The sequence below is a fragment of the Balaenoptera borealis genome, assembly GCF_965194805.1.
Source record: "Balaenoptera borealis genome assembly, chromosome: 2".
Taxonomy (NCBI): Eukaryota; Metazoa; Chordata; class Mammalia; order Artiodactyla; family Balaenopteridae; genus Balaenoptera; species Balaenoptera borealis.
The window spans coordinates 124,814,357-124,829,845 of NC_138867.1; the positions used below are offsets into that span (position 1 = coordinate 124,814,357).

The window sequence follows — 15,489 nt, forward strand, 5'->3', positions numbered from 1 at the left end:
GAGTAGGGCTGGAATCTGTAGAATATAAGTTGCTAACAGAACTGTCAGCTCCCTGGCAGCAGAACAAGCTGTCACTGGTTCCCCATGGGACTTGTCACATCCACAGATCTGGCACTGACGGTTCACAAGCTCCAGATCTATGTATCTGACTCTTTCACTTTTCCCCATGGTTGCTGGGTATCACTGTGTATACTATAACCTGTAGTCATCTTACACACTTAAAAATTTTGTTTATGCCTGTTTTTGAGATATAATTCACATACCATAAAATTTACTCATCTAAATTTGATAGTTTGGTGGGGTTTTTTTTAGTATAATCACATAATCATGCAACCATAAACAAAGTCTCAATTTAGGACATTTTCATTACCTCATCCCTTGTAAAAAACCCACAACTCCATTCCCATTAGCAGTTACTCCCCATTACCTATTCCTGCAGCCCTAGGCAACCACTAATCTATTTTCTTGTTTTATGAAATTGCCTATTCTAGAAATGTCACACAAATGGAATCATTCTCTCTCTCTCTCTCTCTCTCTATATATATATTCTTTTTTGGTGACTGGCTTCCTTCCCTTAGTGTAATGTTTTCAAGGTTCATCCATGTTGTGGCATGATTCATTCCTTTTTATGGCTGAATAATATTCCATTGTATGGCTATATTACATTTTGTTTATCCATTCATCAGTTGATGGGCATTTGGGTTGTTTCTACTTTTTGGCTATTATGAATAATGCTGCTATGAATAAACACAAGTTTTTGTGTGGACCTGTGTATACGTATCTCTTGGATCATGGTGCTTAATAGTGGGACTGTGCTGCCAGACTGCCTTGGGCTTAAGGTCAGACTACCATTGACTAGTTGTGTGACCTTGGGCAAGTTACTTAACTTTTCTGTGCCTCAGTTGCATAGGTAAACTCTGGCTACAATGTCTTTTGTGTATATTTTCCACTTGCTCTGGTATCTAGCTGCTTATTATTTCATTCAACAGATTCAGCTGATTTCCACTCACAGGAATAAAAAGCACTTACAGGAATAAAAGACACTGAAGCTTATTGTAAGCTGCCTTAATTCATCTTTCTAACCTTGTTTTTGAACTTCCCTGGTTCAAATTGGATGTGCAAAATACATCTTGATGTTTCCCATTTTTATGCCCTGCCTGATCATTCCTCCTTCATTGTGTCATATTTTGCTTGATTCATATGTCTCATCTTTTACATGTTATTTTAGCCCCAAATGATCTTTTCTTTTCTCTGAAACCCCATCACACTTGGTCTGGCCTGTTCACTTAGCATTTGCTCAGGTACTCTCCCAATGAAAGCATCATTTCTCACATTAGCATTTAACAATCCATGGCTTATCTCAACTAGGAATGTGAGATTCTTGAAGGCAGGATTTTGTTTTTTCTTATCTTTGAACTGAGACTCTTGCACATATGTGTTCAATAAATATTTGTTGCTTGATTGGAACCAAAGCCAGATAAATTAATGAAATCTTTGCCTTCTGGGTGATTAGCATGTATGATGTTGAGCTATACATATCTGCCTACATTTGATTATTTTTGACCTACGATAATGGCAACTGAGTATGGTTCCACTTAATAAGCGTTTCTATTACAATTTTAGGCTGAACCAAACATCTGTCTTCAGGTTACTGAGTAACTCATCCCCCAAGGCTTCCTCTTTCCTGCCCATTCAACACACTCACAGAGTCATTATCAAATTCTATGTAGAAAATCTACAGGCAGAGACAAGATGGTAGAGAAGAAGGATGTGAGCTCATCTGTTCTCACAAAAACACCAAGATCACAACTAACTGCAGAACAATCATCAACCAAAAAATGCTGGAACCTATCAAAAAAGATATCCTACATCTGAAAACAAAGAAGAAGCCACAACAAGACAGCAGGAAGAGCACAACCACGGTAAGATCAAACTCCATACCTGCTGGGTGGGTGACCCACAAACTGGAAAATAATTTTACTATAGAAATTCTGCCACAGGAGTGAAAGTTCTGAGCCCCACACCAACCTCCCCAGCCTGGGGGTCTGGCAACAGGAGGAGAAGCCCCAAAGAATCTGGCTTTGAGGGTCAGCAGGGTTTGACCGCAGGAATTCCACAGGACTGGGGGAAACAGAAACTCTCCTCTTGGAGGGCACAGAAACCCCACTCTTGTGTGCACCAGGACCCAAGGAAAAAAGCAGTGTCTTCATAAAAGCCTAAGCCAGACTTACCTGCTAGTATTGGAGGGTCTCCTGCAGAGGTGGGGGGCAGCTGTGGCTCACTGCAGAGACAAAGACACTGGCAATGGTGGTTCTGGGGAGTACTCATCGGTGTGAGCCCTCCCAGAGGCCACCATTTTCTTACCAAGACCTGGCCCCACCCAACAGCCTGTAGGCTCCAGTGCTGGGATGCCTCATGCCAAGCAACCAACAGGGCAGGAACACAGCCACACCCATCAGCAGACAGGCAGCTTAAAGTCTTCCTGAGCACACAGCTGCTTGCTAAACACACCCCCTGACATGGCTCTGCCCACCAGAGGGACCTGCACCAGGAAACCTGCACAAGCCTCTTAGACAGCCTCATCCACCATGGGGCAGACAGCAGAAGCAATAAGAACCACAGCCCTGCAGCCTGCGGAAAAGAAACTGCAATCACAGAAAGTTAGACAAAGTGAGACAGCAGAGGATTACGTTCCAGACGAAGGACCAAGATAAAAACCTACAAGAACAACTAAATGAAGTGGATATGGACAACTTACCTGGAAAAGACTTTAGAGCAATGATAGTAAAGATGATCCAAGATTTCAGAAAAAGAATGGAGGCACATGTCGAAAAGATACAAGAGATGTTTGTTTAACAAAGACCTAGGAGAACTAAAGAACAAGCAAACAGAGATGAACAATACAATAACTGAAATAAAAAAATACACTAGAAGGAATAAATAGCAGAATAAGTGAGGCAGAAGAATGGATAAGTGAGCTGGAAGACAGAATGGTGGAAATCACTGGCATAGGAGAGAATAAAGAAAAAAGAATGAAAAGAAATAAAGACAGTCTGAGAGACCTCTGGGACAACATTAAACACCCCAACATTCACGTTATAGGGGTCCCAGAAGGAAAAGAGAGAAAGGACCTGAGAAAATATTTGAAGAGATAATAGCTGAAAACTTCCCTAACATGGGGAAGGAAACAGTCACGCAAGTCCAGGAAGCACAGAGAATCCCAGGCAGGATAAACCCAAGGAAGAACAAGCCCGAGGCACATAGTAATCAAATTGACAAAAATTAAAGGCAAAGAAAAAATATTAAAAGCAACAAATAACATACAAGGGAACTCCCATAAGGTTATCAGCTGACTTCTCAGCAGAAACTCTTCAGGCCACAAGGGAGTGGCACGATATATTTAAAGTGATGAAAGGGAAGAACCTACAACCAAGAATACTCTACCCAGCAAGGCTTTCATTCAGATTCGACAGAGAAATCAAAAGCTTTACAGACAAGCAAAAGCTAAGAGAATTCAGCACCACCAGACTAGCTTTGCAACAAATGCTAACGGAACTTCTCTAGGTAGAAGAGAAAAGGCCACAAGTAGAAACAAGAAAATTACAAATAGAAAAGCTCACTGGTTAAGGTAGGAAATCATCCACACACAAATGTGATATCAAAACCAGCAATCATGAGAAGAGGAGAGTACAAATGCAGGATATTGGAAATGCATTTGAAATTAAAAGACCAGCATCTTAAAACAATCTTGTTTAAATATAGACTGCTATATCAAAACCTTATGGTAACTACAAACCAAAAATCTACAATAGATACACACACAAAAAAGAAAAAAGGAATCCAAGCACAACACTAAAGTTAGTCATCAAATCACAAGAGAAGATTCTCACAGTGGCGGCGTCCTTGGCCACATTGTGCACTAGGTCGGGTGGCCTCCTGAAGGCGCTGTGCAGCGACTCCGACGTCAAGCTGAGCCAGTACTGGGACCAGCACTTCCAGGGTGACAGTGAAGAACAGGAAAAATTAATTACTGAAGGAAAGCTGTACACCGTATGTTGGAAATCTTTCCTCTTATACAACTGAAGAACAAATCTATGAACTCTTCAGCAAAAGTGGTGACATAAAGAAAATCATCATGGGCCTGGATAAAATGAAGAAAACAGCACGTGGGTTCTCCTTTGTGGAACACTATTCAAGAGCAGATACAGAAAATGCCATGTGGTACATAAATGGAACGCGTCCGGATGACCGGATCATTCGCACAGACTGGGATGCAGGCTTTAAGGAGGGCAGGCAGTATGGCCGTGGGCGTTCTGGAGGCCATGTACGAGATGAGTATCGTCAGGACTAGGATGCTGGGAGAGGAGGCTATGGAAAACTGGCCCAAACCCTGTGAGTGGTGAGAGCCGCATCATGAAAAACTCACTCCTTTGGCCTATTGAATTTGACGTGCGTTACCCAAGGTCTGCAAACCTGCCCATTTTTACCAAGCTTTAATCAATGTCTCTACTGAGCTGGAAGCCTCTTCATGGTTTCCCACTTAAAAATTATTAAAGGACAGAATCCAAAAGAATGCCGTTAATTCTATAGTCTTAGCATCTTGGTCGTGTGTCAGATTACCAGAATGATTTCTGTTACCAGGTCAAAAATTGTGTTCCTTAGCAACAGACTTCATGTATAATGTTGATCAGCAAAAACACACTTCTTTTAGGAAGATTTGAAAAAAAAAATTTTAAAGTGTTTACCATGTTTGCATCTAAGTAGGTTCATGGTCTACCTTGGGGCCTGGAATTACTATTTTTAAAATTTTAAGTTTGCATGAGATAGAGTTTAATAAGTGGAGTTTTGCTATGTAATGTAGCTTTACTCTAAATTAGGGATAGATGTTTGATAACTGATTGTTTTTCTATGTTGAATTTTAATCTCTAAAGGCAAACTTAAAGAGTCAAGGGAACTTCTTAAATAGTTGGTAAGCATTAGACAGTCGCAGGGGACACCACCTCTTATGTGCTTTATATATCAGGAAATTAGGTCAGGACTTGAAGGGTATTTACTAAACACATTTTTCAAAATATGTGTTTTAGCTAACGCTAAAAAGACCAAGGGTCTGTATTACAGGGAACCTCAACTACTCTAAGGGCAAGGGGGGGACGCTGTCAGTAGGAAATGGGGAGGAAGTATCAGGAGATGTGAGTTAAATTGCCTTGACATGATAAGGTTGCTGTGAGAGCCATCAGATCTATTTTTTTTCATTTTCAAACTGATCTTGGGAATTGAGTGGGGTTTTTTTTGTTTGTTTTGTTTTGTTTTTAAAAAAAGAGCTTAAAGATCAAGAGAATGCTTAACAAAAACAAAATCAGAAATGCTTCCCTCAGGAAATGTTTTGGCTCCTTCTCATACTGAAGTCTGTCTTGTTTTTTCCCTAATTGTGTTAAGTTTCAGAGCCTGGATAGTGAGCTGGTGGTCTCTACAGAGAAGGGAGTCTGGAGGATTTATTTTGCATTTGTAAGGCAAGAGAGAATTTCTCTAATATTATGTGAACTATTGCTTATTTTAAACTGGTAGTATAGTATAATTTTCCCTGATGTAAGTGATATTTTTTCCTCTAGCAACAAAGTATCCCTTAATTTCCAGTAGTTTGTGAAGTTGGGGCTGAAGTATCTCAATGTGAACATCTTTCATGTTACAGTAAGTGTATGTTTTCTCAAATTTAAACTAGCTATTTGAACTTTAAAAGATATCTCTAAATTAGCTGTAACTATTTAGCAAAACATTTGCAGATATCTAATTTAATGAGGACATACAATTCATTATTAATAAAATCTTTTTACACTGTAGTTTGAATTAATGTATTTTATATTTTGCAGTAAAATGTAATTCAGATTTCTATAGGCCTTAAAACCACAGACAGTGGTTCCTATTTGAACTGTCTTCTGTAACAGATTTCAATAAAATTGGACCAACTTATAAAAAAAAAAAATCACAAGAGAAAGAACAAAAGAGGAAGGGGAGAAAAAAAGACCTACATAAACAAATCCCAAACAATTAACAAAATGGCAATAAGAACATACATATTGATAATTACCTAACATGTAAATGGATTAAGTGCCCCAACCAAAAGACATGGACTGGCTGAATGGATACAAAAACAAGACCCATATATATGCTGTCTACAAGAGACCCACTTCAGACCTAGGGACTCATACAGACTGAAAGTGAGGGGATGGAAAAAGATATTCCATGCAAATGGAAATCAAAAGAAAGCTGGAGTAGCAATACTCATATCAGATAAAATAGACTTTAAAATAAAGACTGTTACAAGAGACAAAGAAGGACACTACATGATGATCAAGGGATCAATCCAAGAAGAAGATATAACAATTATAAATACATATGCACCCACCATAGGATCACCTCAGTACATAAGGCAAATGCTAACAGCTATAAAAGAGGAAATTGACAGTAACACAATAATAGTGGGGGACTTTAACACCTCACTTATACCAATGGACAGATCATCCAAACAGAAAATTAATAAGGAAACACAAGCTTTAAATGACACAATAGACCAGATAGATTTAACTGATATTTTTAGGACATTCCATCCAAAAACAGCAGATTACACTTTCTTCTCAAGTGCGTACGGAACATTCTCCAGGATAGATCACATCTTGGGTCACAAATCAAGCCTCAGTAAATTTAAGAAAATTGAAATCATATCAAGCATCTTTTTTGACCACAACACTATGAGTCTAGAAATCAATTATAAGGAAAAAAAACTGTAAAAATCACAAACACATGGGGACTAAACAATATGCTACTTACAACCAATAGATCACTGAAGAAATCAAAGAAGAAATAAAAAAATACCTAGAGACAAATGAAAGCACAATGATCCAAAACCCATGGGATGCAGTAAAAGCAGTTCTAAGAGGGAAGTTTATAGCAATACAATCTTACCTCAGGAAACAAGAAAAATCTCAAATAAACAACCTAAACTTACACCTAAAGGGACTAGAGAAAGAAGAACAAACAAAACCCAAAGTTAGCAGAAGGAAAGAAATCATAAAGATCAGAGCAGAAATAAATGAAAAAGAAACAAAGAAAACAATAGCAAAGATCAATAAAACTAAAAGCTGGTTCTCTGAGAAGATAAACAAAATTGATAAACCTTTAGCCAGATTCATCAAGAAAAAAAGGGAGAGGGCTCAAATCAATAAAGTTAGAAATGAAAAAGGAGAAGTTACAATGGATACCGCAGAAATACAAAGCATCATAAGAGACTCTATGCCAATAAAATGGGCAACCTAGAAGAAATGGACAAATTCTTAGAAAGGTACAATCTCCCAAGACTGGACCAGGAAGAAATAGAAAATATGAATAGATCAGTCACAAGTAATGAAATTGAACCTGTGATTTAAAAACTTCCAACAAAGTCCAGGACCAGATGGCTTCACAGGAAAATTCCATACAGGAAAATTCCATCAAACATTTAGAGAAGAGTTAACACCTATCCTTCTGAAACTCTTCCAAAAAATTGCAGAGGAAGGAACACTCCCAAGCTCATTCTATGAGGCCATCATCACCCTGATACCAAAACCAGACAAAGATACCACAAAAAAGTGCTGTTTACAATAATCAAGACATGGAAGCAGCCTAAATGTCCATCATCTGTCGATGATGAATGGATAAAGAAGATGTAGTACATATATATAATGGAGTATCAATAAGCCTAAAAAAGAATGAAATAATGCCATTTGCAGCAACATGGATGGACCTAGAGATTATCATGCTAAGTGGAGTCAGTCAGAGAAAAACAAATATCATAGGATATCACTTATATGTGGAATCTAAAATATGATACAAATGAACTTATTTACAAAAGAGATACAGACTCACAGACATAGAAAACAAACTTATGGTTACCAAAGGGGAAAGGAAGGGGAAGGATAAATTGAGAGTTTGGGATCAACATATACACTCTACTATATTTAAAATAGATAACCAACAAGGACCTACTGGGTAACACAGGGAACTCTGCTCAATATTACGTAATAACCTAAATGGGAAAAGAATTTGAAAAAGAATAGATACATGTATATGTATAACAATCACTTTGCTGTACACGTGAAACTAACACAACATTGTTAATCAACTATACCTCAATATAAAATAAAAAATTTTTAAAAACCCAAATTCTTTGTGGAAAATCTAATATAATCTAATATAATGAGTTGTCTTTCAAACCTTGCTGAATTAAACCATAAGTCAAACCAAAATACTAATTTTCACAGAACCATTTAAAAGAACAACAAAAAAACTGATCAATCAGAATTGAACTTGAGAAGTAAAAAACCTATTGAAACAGAAAAACATGAAGTCAATACAGTCTCTGACCCCTTGTCTCAGTCTGTGCCCGTTTCCCTTGGACTTCGATGGAGCACTAATGAAGGCCCCTGGGCTCTGATTGGTATCCTCAGAATTGAGAACTAGATTTTCACCTTAGTTTCTATTCAACGTAATCTCATTAGGACTGGGGACTTAGAAACTCCACGCATGCCCCAAACAAACATCCCCATAGAGAGAGGAATGGGGGCCCTGAGGCTTGGTCACCCCCTACCCAGTGCATCTGCAAGGCCGGCTTGAGGCAGTAAGTGGGAAGGGCTCTGGAAGCTACACTCTGGAGGCAGGCAATTCCTGCCTCTGTCATTTACCAGCTGTCCACATTTTATTTACTACTCTGAGATTCCATTTTCCCAGCTGCAGAGTGGACATGCATGTTGCTTGGCACATAGCAGGTCCTCAATAAATGTCAGTCGCTATTTTTATCCTGAAAAGCATGCATTGGTTCCGTATTAGCCAATCATATTTCATTTACTAAGATTCTTGGTGGGGAGGGATAAATTAGGAGTTTGGGATTAGCAGATACAAACTATATAAAAGATAAATGACAAGGTCCTACTGTATAGCACAGGGAACTATATTCAATATCCTGGAATAAACTATCATGGAAAAGAATATGAAAAATATATATATGTAATATATATATGTAATATATGAATCACTTTGCCGTACACCTGAAACTAACACAACATTGTAAATTAACTATACTTCAATTAAAAGACTCTCTAGAATTTGGGACTGAGGACTACAGAACCTGGGGATATTTAAATGAAGTAAAGAATATTTACAAGGTTATACCTAGGACTCTGTTCTCCAAATGTTTGGCATACCAGCAGGCCAGTGCAGCAACATTGTAAAGCCTTAGAGTGACAGGCCCAGAAAATGGAGGTGAAATGAAAGAAAATTTTTAATCAAGCCATGCATCGCTAATTATTTATGTAGAATGTAAAGGCCAGGATATAGATAACATACCCACCAGCACAGCACTTTGTAATTCATTACATGTTTATGCTTATCCAATTCTCAATATCAACTCCATGAATTCCTTTCATTCATTCAGCAACAATATTTAATGGTGTGAATAATTACTGTTTATGGGAAGCTTATTATGTTCCAGGCCCTATGCTTTGCATATTTTATCTCATTTAATCCTTACAACAATCCTATGAAGTGGGAACCATGATTTCTTATTTTATAGATGTGGAAAACTAAGGTACAGAGAGGGTTTGCAACCTGTCCAAGGACAACACAGCAAGATCAAGTAGCTCAACCGAGGAAGAGCTGAATTTTGAACTTGGGTCTATCTAACTTCAAAGTCTCTGTTCTTAATCATGATGCAATTCTGCCTTGTACCATCTACAAGACCTTATTTCAGGAGCTGTAAGAAAACACCAGGGTAGAATCTACATAGCATCATGGAACTATAAAGCTGGAAGGCTCTTTCTTTTTCCTAGTTATTGCACTAAGTATTTTTTATTGTGCATTAATTAGATGAAAGTTAGTGGAAGTGCTCTTAAGGCTCTTAGTCCTGCTCTAGCCTGTTTACACAGCCCAAGTCCTTAAGAGAATGAATCCATTTCAAACACTTAAGAGCACAGCTTCTGTACCAAGGGCTCATGAGTTCAAGCCTTACCCCATCATTAGCAAGTGTAGGTTGGGGCCCCCAGGACTTTGAATGACCCTATCAACACACCACAAGAAGCCCAGGCCATCAGGTCATCTCTCACCCCTGGATTCTAATCCCTGTGGCCTGTCTGCAATGAGTCAGCCTTTCTTCCCTCTGTCCCTCTGTCCCTCTCCCCCAGTTTATGTGCACTGTCATTTAATATGTATTATTTGTCTTCCCTAATAGAATACAAGCTCTATGAGGGTAGGGGTTTTTGTCTGTTTTGTTCTGCTGTCTCTCCTGGAACATAGGAGGTGCTCAGTAAATATGTTAAATGAATGAATACTGAGAATCCATTTAAATTTTTAAATGAAGATTATACCTACCTATTAGGTTCCTTTCATGATCTGTTTAACTATCTAAGCGATACTCTACTCACCTCAAATTTGTTTAAGTCCTTGAAAAGTGTGAAAATAATACAAGTCATCTGTAATTCAAGGTTTTCACCAATTCAGGCTGAGCAATCATTTATCAGCTATTTAAGTGTCTCTTATGTGCATGCACACACATGCACTACACTTTGTACGTCACCTAGAACATGAAAAGTATTTGTCGGGTGATACATGCCAGGTCCCATGCTATATGCCAAGGACACGAGGAACAACACAGACCCCGTCCTACCCTCATGGAACTCACAGGCTACAGGAAGAGACAAACATTAAACAATTACACAATTTTCATTGCAGATGTGAAAAGGTGAGATTTTGCTGCTTTCCCAGAGGGGAATAAGGGTGCTGGGGAACCAGCTAGTGGAATGCAAATAGAACGTCACTGTGTTCCGTGTAATTTACTGAATAGGTGGTACAATAGTATCCAGTGCTTGAGTGACACATCTTGAGACAAATCAGAACTGGTATTTCTCCTAAAGACCCTTGACTTGGCATTAGAAATCCTGCTGATCTGCAGTTTTCTAACAGTTTCTAGAAAATAAAGACATCAAGAGAAGAAATGAAGAGAACCATGGTAGAGAGAGGAAGCAGCCTTGAAGAGAATCCTAATAGCACAGACTTACTCATGGGGGATGTGTCAGATTCACCAACAGGGAGCTTGTGTCTTGGAGACCCCAGTAACAACGTTAACAGTGATGATCATGACATCTGCTACCCTTTCTTGGTCCTCCTGCTTTGCATAAATTATCCCATTGAATGCTCAAATTTATGAGGAAGGTACTCTCACTGTCCTTATTTATAGATGAGACAGACCAGGAGAGGTGGAGTAGCTTGCCCAGGATCATGCAGGTAGTGAATAGTAGAGGTGGGCTTTCTACTGACCATCTGTCTGCCTGTTACCCTGCCTCCACAACCTGCTTTTCCTTGCTTCGTCAGTATCATTTCTGTTTAAACAATCAAGTCAAAGTGGGCTCCCTCATCTTTTAGATATACCTGTGCATTCCCACTTCTATGCCTCTGCTCCTTCTTTACCTCTTCCTGTGCCCATCAAGGGATAAGAACATCAGACTGGGAGTCAGGGGTGCTGGGTTGGAGTCTAGGCTAAACACAAATGAACCAGCTCTTAGTAACACCTACTATCTGTTGAGCTCTTGCGCCGTGTGCTTTACATGTATTAACTCATTTGATATTCACAGATACTCTTTTCCTCTTCCACAAATCAGTACAATCAGTCAACTCAGGCACTGAGGTTCTATAGTTATTAGGACGCACAGTCAGGATTTGAACTCAGTCTGCTTCTAGCCTATGCTCTTAACCTCTGCCCTCCTGCCTCTCATTTGAATGACTGGGCAACCATCAACTCTCTGGCCCTGTTTCCTTGTCTATAATATGAAGGAGGTAGGATTGCCAACCAGGTCCCTCCCAGCTCTTAGATAATAAGAGATCTACGAATCCCACTGGTCTTGTATTTCAACTACAAGTTTAAAAAAAAAAATTGTCAGTTTTTTATTAATGATATACTCTACCAGGGAAACTAGACACAACTAACTTCACAGAGAATAAAACAGCAAGTAAAGACGGATAATGGACACATCACACACACATTTTAAAACAAGTGTTTCATAATTTCAACAAATAAAATGCCCAATTAAGAATTTTCACAGATAATTAGAAAATATATTAAAAAGAACCAAATGGAAATAATAATGAAACAAGGGCAATTAGGACACAATAAATGCATTTAGCAACTAAAGAGAGAATGAGTGAACTAGACTATGTGGAGAATGTATCTCCCTCAAAAGAACAGACTAAAGAATAGAAAGTATAAAAAGATTTCAGAGACACAGGGAATATATTGATAAAGGTTAATTATACATATAATTGGAGCTACCAAATGCAAGAAAAAAGAGAAAAGAATAGAAAGTATATTTCAAAAAAAAAGGGATAATTTTCAAAACTAATGAGTTATCTGGACACTATTTTAAAAGCACTGCAATCTCCAAGCAGAAACACACAAACACACACGGTACATCATAGTACAACTGCTAAAAAGCAATGTCAGCTTCCTCTACTAATGCTCATTACTCTAGGCTAGCCTTCCCACAGTGACTTCAGCAGAACACTCAGGAATACGTCAGGGATTCCAGATTCTGAGGTCAACTGAGCTTTGGAAAGTCCTACTCAATTTTGGGGGCTGATAATGCAATTAGCCTATGAAAAGTGCTGAGAAGTCCTGCAGGTAAACAACAACAAAAATTCTTTATCTAGGAATCCAGGTTTCTCAACCTTTGCAGTACTGAATTCAGGGCCAGAAAGTCTGCGACATCGTAGGATGTTTAGCAGTATCCCTGGCCTCAGCTCACTAAGCCCCATGACCCAACGGGGACAACCAAAAATGGCTCCAGGTATTGCCAAATGTCCCTCAGCGGGGCATGGTTGCCCCTGGTTGAGAACCACTCCCTTAATCCTGATTTCAGATCGTATTGGATCACACCACCACCCTCTTCCCCATTCCATTTTATTTTTTTTAGAAAATCACTTGCAGCCAGCGTCTCTCTAGACAGTGTCTCTCTAGAACGGAGTTCCCCAGAATACATTTTGGGTTACAGTACTACTGACACTTCCTTTCAAATGCTATAGGCTACATTAGGTGTCCTGTACAGACAATGTTTTGTGTTCTAACATGTACAGACATGAATACCTCTCCACGGAGCTGAAAGTATCTTGTGTTTGATGTTATCCTTCATGGTGCCTGGCACAGGGCTATTCACCTGAGACAGTTCAGATGACTGGCTACGTGAATGAGGTCTCAGAAACTCATGGGAAAGAGTTGAAATCCCAAATAAGAGAGAGGAAGAGTTACGAAGAAAACTGCTGACTTTAGAGAAGCTAAAGCTAAAACTACATTTATTACAAGTGGGGCAAAAGCAGAAAGGAAGTATGCAGTGTGCTGGGTGTGGAGTCTGGGACAGCAGAAGAAAGAAAGTAGGGAAACCACAGGTAAAGGCTGACCTTGGGTGGGCTCCTTCCTCTGGACCTCACATTGGACACTGCACAGGAACTCAGGTCCAAGATGGAGGGTCAGGAGGGGGACCCAAGGCCTCCATCCCATTCAGTATGGGGGCTAAGCACACAGGTGGTTCCAAGTTCAGCAGGCCTGGGTAGAAATCCAGCTCTGCTGCTTATAAGTTATGAAGCCTTGGACAGGTGGCTTGACTCCTTCCAAGCTTCATTTTCCTTATCCGTCAAATGGATATAAGAGGCGTCTCTACCTTCTAGGGTGGTTGTGGGACAGATGAGATCTTTCACGTCAAGCACTTAGCATAGGGCGTGTACCCAGAATAACAGGGGAGGTAGCAACAATGCAGAAGTGGGCGCTGCGTAAGGCAAGCTTGCTGTACAGTGAGTCCAAAAGCCTGATGTGTTTTTCCACTGGGCTCAGATCTTAAGAGCTACCAGTTGTTAAATTGCTTTCTATCTGGGCCATTACACAGACACACAGTAGTTTGTCTCTGGACCATCAGTTGTAATACACCTTCCTCGGTACACGCGTCTCTCATTCGGTGCTGAACAATGTCACCACCACCCTGGCTCTGATGGCTCAGGCAGATGAGAGGGAGAGTAAAGGAAACCAGGGAGGGGGATGAAAAAGGAACAGACTCAGAATCACGCACAGGGTTTTAAATCGCCGACTTCTGCTGACATTTTTTCTACGCAGAAGCACAGCTGGCATGCTTTTCAGTTTGGAGACATGGTTGACAATTTCCCCATAATGGGGACACAACTGGCAATTTTCCTACAGAGTAAGGCAGATGGCAATTTTCCTTCAGAGATATATGCAGGCAACAGTTTTGCCCCTGGAGAGGAAAGGCTCGCCGATTGAGATGCAGCCAGTAATTTCTACTCTACAGAAGACACATTCAGTAATTCTGTCCAGTGAGAGAAACAGCCAACAATTTTCCCACGGAGGGTAAGAATGCCCATGGACCAATAATGCTGGCCTTTATCCAGCTGAGGACAGTGAGAGAAGTTTAAGATTTAATTAGTGGCTATTGTACTACCATGGGCCTAATGACATAGTCTCCAGACATGGGCTGGAGACTGGAACTTAGATCAGATGAAGACTCAGAGGATTCTGAACTGGGAAACAACGAAGCTTGGCTCTACCTTTGCAATTTGCTTTTCATACAGCCCTTCTTTAATTCTACAAATAACTGTTCAACAGTGAACACCGTAGCAACACAATGCATAGCGTGATGAAGCAGGAGCAATTCATCTAGAAGAGGTTACACTGGTCCCTGGCTTTTGTATAACCGTTTTCACAATATTTCTGCATGTATTATAATTTATAAATATCATCTCTTTTATTTTTATTTTATCTTATTATTTATTTATTTTTGGCTGCATTGGGTCTTCATTGCTGCGTGCGGGCTTTCTCTAGTTGCAGCGAGGGGGGGCTACTCTTCATTGCAGTGTGCGGGCTTCTCATTGCAGTGGCTTCTCTTGCTGCGGAGCACGGGCTCTAGGTGTGCGGGCTTCAGTAGTTGTGGCACGTGGCTCAGTAGCTGTGGCTCTCAGGCTGTAGAGCACAGGCTCAGTAGCTGTGGCGCACGGGCTTAGTTGCTCCGCGGCATGTGGGATCTTCCCGGACCAGGGCTCAAACCCGTGTCCCCTGCATTGGCAGGTGGATTCTTAATCACTGCGCCACCAGGGAAGCCCAATATCGCCTCTTTTAATAAGTAATCATTCAAAGTGAAGATAGAATGAGTCAAAAAAATTTTTTTTTCCAGACAGAAAAAAATGGACCAAAAATTCACAGGGGACAGAAATGATGAGACAATCTGGTGTGGTGTGATCTGGGCTGCTCTGACTGGGGAAGGCTTAACAACAAGCTGAACCTTGAATGACCAGTAAGCTCTAGATAGACCAGAGGTTGGCAGACTTCTCCTGTAAAGAGCCAGAGAGCAAATATTTTAGGCTTTGAGGGCCGTTTGGTCCCTGTTGCAACTACTCAATTCTGCCTTTGTAGCG

General features: G+C 40.0%; 1 protein-coding gene and 1 pseudogene across 10 annotated transcripts in view; one reads left to right on the plus strand and one right to left on the minus strand.

The window, feature by feature from the left end:
- Positions 1-15,489, minus strand: part of PPP2R2B (protein phosphatase 2 regulatory subunit Bbeta) — a 686,949-nt gene that overhangs the window by 10,951 nt on the left and 660,509 nt on the right. The window lies entirely within an intron of this gene.
- LOC309624573 (nuclear cap-binding protein subunit 2 pseudogene) lies at positions 88-9,023 on the plus strand (annotated as a pseudogene). Its single transcript has one exon. The product of its transcript is annotated as a nuclear cap-binding protein subunit 2 pseudogene (transcript).